The sequence below is a fragment of the Nerophis lumbriciformis genome, linkage group LG28, assembly GCF_033978685.3.
Source record: "Nerophis lumbriciformis linkage group LG28, RoL_Nlum_v2.1, whole genome shotgun sequence".
In the NCBI taxonomy this organism is placed as follows: domain Eukaryota; kingdom Metazoa; phylum Chordata; class Actinopteri; order Syngnathiformes; family Syngnathidae; genus Nerophis; species Nerophis lumbriciformis.
Window position 1 is genome coordinate 5792007 of NC_084575.2, and position 7106 is coordinate 5799112.

At 38.0% G+C, this 7106-nt stretch overlaps 2 non-coding genes across 2 annotated transcripts; both read left to right on the plus strand.

The window, feature by feature from the left end:
* The first annotated feature begins 985 nt into the window (after positions 1-985).
* LOC133571195 (5S ribosomal RNA) lies at positions 986-1104 on the plus strand. The gene has a single exon (XR_009810351.1). It is a non-coding gene; the product is annotated as a 5S ribosomal RNA (ribosomal RNA).
* Positions 1105-3823: 2719 nt separating this feature from the next.
* LOC133571158 (5S ribosomal RNA) lies at positions 3824-3942 on the plus strand. Its single transcript, XR_009810315.1, has one exon. It is a non-coding gene; the product is annotated as a 5S ribosomal RNA (ribosomal RNA).
* Positions 3943-7106: the final 3164 nt, after the last annotated feature.

A 7106-nucleotide genomic window follows, 5' to 3' on the forward strand; every position in this document is an offset into this window, starting at 1 on the left:
AGTCCTACAGTTTTAATATCGTTCCTGATTTTATAATTTAAATAATTTTTTAATGTAAACAATAATTATTTGTTTTAAAAGTCTCCATGTCATCATGCAACTTAGTAACCAAATTCCACTTTTTTAGTCATACTAACATTTTATTTTAAAATAGGATCAAAAACATTTTGATATTAAAAATAAATGTTTATTTTCAATAGATTCCTGGTCATATGACCTAAAATCCCAAATTAACTTGATATTTGAAGTGTTTTCTCTAATGTGTTTCACACCTTTTTGTTTTAAAATGTAAGTTTAATTGGATTTTATATAAATTTGTAATATTGAAAACCATGGTTTCATTTTTAGCTCCCGCAACAACTACGACTATCCAACATAAAACCAACTTAACTCTCATTTGGAGCTAATACAAATGCTGCTAATTATCTGTATAAGATATATCATCATGATCTTCATTAAAAAACTTTTTTTTTAATAAAACCCTATTTTAAAATAAAAGTGTGTGCGTTACACTAAAAGGTTAGCACGACTAATAAGTGGAATTAGGTTACTAAATTGCATGACATTGAGACTATTGGGAAAATAACCTTATTTTTTTATATTAAACATGGATATGATGTTAAAATTATGAAATAATGGGCATGCACAATAAGGAGGTATGACTAATTATTTACCTTCTTTTAGATGAATCAGTGTTTTGATGTAGCAGATATACATTTTTCAAGACAATAGTGATTTATTGACGGTCCCTAAGCATAAAGTAGTGTTGAGAGCTGTGATGAGGTGGCATCTGAATGCAGCTGGGATAGGCTCCAGCACCCCCTGCCACCCCAAAAGTGACAATGGATGGAGAGCTGCACCTCACACAGCCAGAAAAAGCACATTAGTGTACGCATGCGCGCCAGGATCTAAGATAAATAACAATTGTCTCCCATCCCGTCTGTAAGAGTTACATTTAAAAAGGTTGGTTTTACCACGTCTTTCGGCTTACGGCCATACTACCCTGAACACGCCCGATCTCGTCCGATCCCGGAAGCTAAGCAGGGTCGGTCCTGGTTAGTACTTGGATGGGAGACCGCCTGGGAATACCAGGTGCTGTAAGCTTTTACACTCACGCCAGAGGGCGCTGTTTCTCACTTCTTGCAAAAATAAAAAACAATGCTTTTTATTTCACGTCCAGTTTTACAAAAACACATGTCATTTTATAAGTTCACCAGTCACGGATAGTCCGTCAATATGTTCAACACCAGTTTGGCTGTTACTGCAATATAACAATATAACAATGTATCGTAATTAATACACAATATGAGAATGTGTGCTGTATAAATGAATGAATTAATTACTTAATTTAAATAGAACACAACAGGAGCAGTAAATATGCAGGGATTGCCTAAACTGATGTGTTGTGTTAATTTAGCAATATTAAAGGTGTCATATGTAGAATTTGCATGTCAAGTGATCATTAAATGTCTCTGATATGTCAAAAGGCGTTAATAAATCATGTTCTTTTCCAATACCTCTATAACTGATAACAGTAGTTCAGCTGGGATATGCTCACTTCATAATTAGATTAAAAGCCCCGGAATCTTGTTATTGTTTTCATTTCCATGTCCCGCCCTCTACCGTTTGACCAACTAGAAAGTCTGTGAGTGTGTCACATCCAGGTTGCCAGTTACACACCGTCATCTTCGTCTGGCTACTGCCACTGGTAAAGTTACTAAACATGTCAGACCTTAGTCAATCTAAAAGGCCTCGTTACCATTTTCAACTTATTCATGACAAAGCCAGGAACAACATGAGGATTTGTATCAGGGATGCCTTTGAAAGATGGAGACCATTGAAGGCGGAGAAGATTTTTTCATCTGACGCCAAACTTCCTAATTTCCTTCTTGAAAGGTAAGTCAGGCATTTACCTTTTCTTATTACTTGTAATAAATGGAAATGGACATTTGGTATGTAAACTATATTGTCCAATACAGTCTATGATCTTGTCTAACAAAGCTAGTATGTTCCTGCAACCAATGCTTAGTGTGATGGTGCTAAGCTCCTAGTGTAATGCTTAGCATGCTAGCCCGGTCAATGACACATCCACATATAAGCTAACGGGGGAAATATATGCCTGTTATCGTGTATGTCCATGTGTATTTGAACTGACAAGGTAAAATATATTTTCCATAGATAAAACCAATGTGGATATGGGTAGTGTCAGCGCCTATTTCCTTCTCAACATGCTGATAGGCTGAGGAAATGTGTTCCAACATTAGCACGGCTGTCGTCATGGCAATGTGAAAGGTATGGAGACAGACACATCACATGATCAAATAATTCCTCTTTGGTGTAGCCTATAGACACACCTTAGTAAAATGTCTCTTTAGTTTTGGGCGTACATTAGACTGCTAAGCATGCTCTGCTTATTTTCACCAGTAGAACCTTTGCTAGTGTTGGTTGTAGTTTGTTTTAGTCTTGGTTTTCTGATAGTACTGACAACAACCATATGGTTGCTATTTGTTGTGATATTGTACGCAGGCATGATTGCACTTCTTCCTGAAAATAGCCTGATTCTGTGTAAAATGTGTTGGTTAGAGATTTGTTATTGACAAAATGCTTGTCTATTCAGCATTTATGGTCCCAGCACCTCAACCCTTAGTAAGAGGCAGTGGAAGTTGGAAGTTCCTTGGAGTGGCCCAGTCCATGGAGCTGGATTCGGCTGCGTATCTGGCAACCTCAGTCAGGGAGAGAGGAGGGGGACTACAGAATTTTGAATGTGATTGCAGTACCATTTCTGGCCACATTATTACATATGGCACCTTCAAAAAAAAGCATGCATGTCAGCTTTATGTTAGTAGTAGGGGTGCATGATAAATATTGTACAGATAATTATCAATGTATATATATTTTTTATTAGCTCCAATTGAGAGTTAATTCGGTTTTATGTTGGACATTCGTAGTTGTAGCGGGAGGTTGAAAAGTAACCATGGTTATCAATATCAAAAATGTATTATAAAATCCATCCTTTCATCCATTTTCTACTGCTTGTCCCTCCAATTAAACTTAAATTTTAAAACAAAAAGGCATGAATGACACTAGAGAAAAGCACTTAAAATATTAAGTGAATTTGGTATTTTAAGTGATTTAGGAATCTTTTAAAAATAAACCAAGATTTTTAATATGCAAATTTTTTTTTTTTTTAATAAAATCCTATTTAAAAAAAAAGGGTGTATATTATATAAAACTGGATATTCATCCATCCATTTTCTACCGCTTATTCCCTTCGGGGTCGCTGGAGCCTATCTCAGCTACAATCAGGCGGAAGGCGGTGTACACCCTGGACAAGTCGCCACCTCATCGCAGGGCCAACACAGATAGACAGACAACATTCACACTCACTGGATATGAATGATAAAAGTAGGAAATAATTTGGCGTGCACGTTAGCACGTTATTAAGGAGGTAGGACTATTTATTTGACCTCCTTTTAGATGAATCAGTGTTTTGATGTAGCAGATATACATCTTCGAAGACAATAGTAATTTATTGACGGTCCCTAAGCATAAAGTAGTGTTGAGAGCGGCACCTCTCCTGCAATCTCCCCGCAGCATGAGAGAGCAGTGTGGGCACAGTGAGGGGGAGCTTCCGCTGGAGCTCCGGAGGCAAATATCCACCGTGAAAGCAACTTGACCGCCGTAGCAAAGGAAGACAATCACACAGACAGAAAAAGCAAATTAGTGTACGCATGCGCGCCAGGCTCTTAGATAAATAATAATTGTCTCCCATCCCGTCTATTAGAATTATATTTAAATAAGGTTGGTTTCACCTCGTCTTTCGGCTTACGGCCATACTACCCTGAACACGCCCGATCTCGTCCGATCTCGGAAGCTAAGCAGGGTCGGGCCTGGTTAGTACTTGGATGGGAGACCGCCTGGGAATACCAGGTGCTGTAAGCTTTTACACTCACGCCAGAGGGCGCTGTTTCTCACGTCTTGCAAAAAAGAAATGTTTTTTTATTTCACTTTCAGTTCAATTTACCCTAACATGTCTAATATTTATCCATCTTTGGGCTGTTTTTGCCATCTTACCCGGCTACAAAAACACATGTCATATTATAAATTGACCAGTCACGGACTTTTGAGCGCAGATAGTCCGTCAATATGTTCAACACCGGGGTGATATGAACCAATCAGCGTGCCTTATTCCAACATCTCCAACTTTCTAAGCCAATCAGATCCGCCTCTGTCCAACTTTCTTCAACACATTTAATATTTGGCCAATGACAGAACAGCTGGTTTACTTCCGGCCTCATTAGCATATTTCAACATTTAACCAATCACGGATGATGATGACATTCCGCTACCTCCCAAGAAAGGAACTTCTTTTCAAAACAACATTTTATACTTTTTTAACACTTGAACGTACAAACAATATTTAATTTTCTGCAGCTGATAAGAAGAGGGGAGAGTATTATTCACCTGTTCACGTTTAGTAAGGTGAAGATACACAACTACAAGAAGTGAATGCAGTAACAGTTTGGCCCTACAGACGTTCTAGCAATATAACAATATAACAATGTATCATAATTAATACACAATATGAGAATGTGTGCTGTATAAATGGATGAATGAATTACTTAATTTAATTACAACACAACACAAGCAAAATCATGACAGTAATATGCAGGGATTACCTAAACTGATGTGTTGTGTTATTTTAGTAATATGAAAGTGTTTTTGTTGTTGTTTTATTTCATTTATAATTAATTGAACACAACATTAAACCGAGTACAAGACCAAATGTGCCAGATTTTGCTAATGTATTGTGTTGATTAACAATAGGAAATATATGACAATGATTTACTCGTCAATTACTTTATTTTATTTTTACAAAAGTTTAGACCCAAAATTAAAAGGCATACAAGAGCCCATGTATTTAAAAAGTATTAGTTTGCATTTCTCTTGAAGGACTTGGATGAATAAAGGCAGACACAACGTCTTCAAATCATGTCAGACTCGAGGTGGACTGTTGGCCTGAAACAGTTTGTCAGCACTGGGACCTGAAAAATACTCCTGACCTAAAAATACTCATACATAAAAACAACAACAAAAAGAGCAAACAGGTGAAAGTAACGAGAAAAAGTTGCAATGTTGACTCTTATAACACAAGGTGTTTTTTCCCTTGAAAGCTGCCATTGCTCAAAAAATAATAATGAATCAAAATAATGTTGTAATGAATTATTGACCTATTGAAGGCTCCAATTACTGCACATTAAAAATTCTACTTTGAAATATTTGTTGGGGGAAATATTACATATTTTGTGTGTTTGCATATAAAAGGCAACATTTTCTTTGACAAAAATAGCATAAAATATAAAATATATTAACGTATAATTGACGGATAGATCTGAAGTTGATATCAAAGTTTATAGGTTTAAGTTAAAAAAATAAAAATAGAGTATGATGTTGTGGGAGAACACCTTGCAGCCCTAACTCCGGGCGGGGTGGGGTTTGGTGGTAGCGGGCGTGTATATTGTAGCCCGGAAGAGTTAGGGCTGCATGGGATTCTGGGTATTTGTTCTGTTGTGTTACAGTGCGGATGTTCTCCCAAAATGTGTTTGTCATTCTTGTTTGGTGTGGGTTCACAGTGTGGCGCATGTTTGTAACAGTGTTAAACTTGTTTATACGGCCACCCTCAGTGTGACCTGTATGGCTGTTGATCAAGCATGTCTTGTAGTCACTTACGTGTGTCTACAGAAGCCAAATACAACATGTGACTGGGCTGGCACGCTGTTTGTACAGGCTGTAGAGGACGCTAAAGGCAGTGCCGTCACGGCACGCCCTTAATATTGTTGTCTGGGTGAAAAACGGCAGAAATTCGGGAGAATGATTGCCCCTGAAGATTTCCGGGAGGGGCACTGAAATTTGGGAGTCTCCCGGAAAAATCAGGAGGGTTTACAAGTATGACGCTTTCAAGCGCCATTCATATAAAACTTGCGGGCCGTACTAACATTACATTTTCATATTAAGGTTCGGGCCGCAAAATAACGTCTCGCAGGCCGCAATTGGCCCGCGGGCCGCGTGTTCGAGACCACTGCCCTAGTGTGTGAATATGAGTGTGAATGTTGTCTATCTGTGTTTCCCCTGTGAAGAAGTGGCGACTTGTCCAGGGTGTACCCCGCCCTCTGCCCGAATGCAGCTGAGATAGGCTACATCACCCCCCGCGACCCCGAAAGGGACAAGCGGTAGAAAATGGATGGATGTTTCTTTTCAAAATATTCCTGGTCATATGACCTAAAATCTCAAATTCACTTGATATTCGAAGTGTTTTTTTCTAATGTCATTCACACCTTTTTGTTTTAAAATGTAAGTTTAATTGGATTTTATATACATTTGTAAAATTGAACATCATGGTTTCTTTTCTAGCTCCTGCTACAACTACGAATATCCAACATGTAACCAAATTAACTCTCAATTAGAGCTAAAATAAAATATATATTTTTGATAATTATCTTTATAATATTTATCATGAACTATGACTCACAACTATGACTCTTACTGGCCTACTGCCTTCGGTAATGGCACCATTACCGATAGTTCGGAAATCGGCACAATCTTGTGTTTTTTTTTTAGCCAAGGAACAAAAAAGGATTGTCCCAATTCAGCTGGTATACATCCACTGTTGTAAATGATGTTGCACAACGTTAATAATTTGTTAATAATTTTTTAGTGTATTTTCCGTAACATAGGGCACACCAGATTATAAGGCGCACTGCCGATGAGCAGGTCTAGTCAGGTCTATTTTATACAAAAGGCGCACCGGATTGTAAGGCACATTAAAAGGGTCATATTATGATTTTTTTTTCTAAATTTAAAACCCTTCCTTGTGGTCTACATAACTTGTAATGGTGGTTTCATCCATCCATTTTTTACCGCTTGTTCCTTTCAGGGTCACGGGGGGTGCTGGAGCCTATCTCAGTTCTTTGGTGAAAATGTTTCATAAATTATGTTTTACAGATCATCTTCAAGCCGTCTTCTGACCGACGCTTCAGGATGTTCTGTGGGTGGTCTTATTTACGTGGCTTGGACAGCGTCTTCTCCCCGTCATCTTTGTTGTAGCT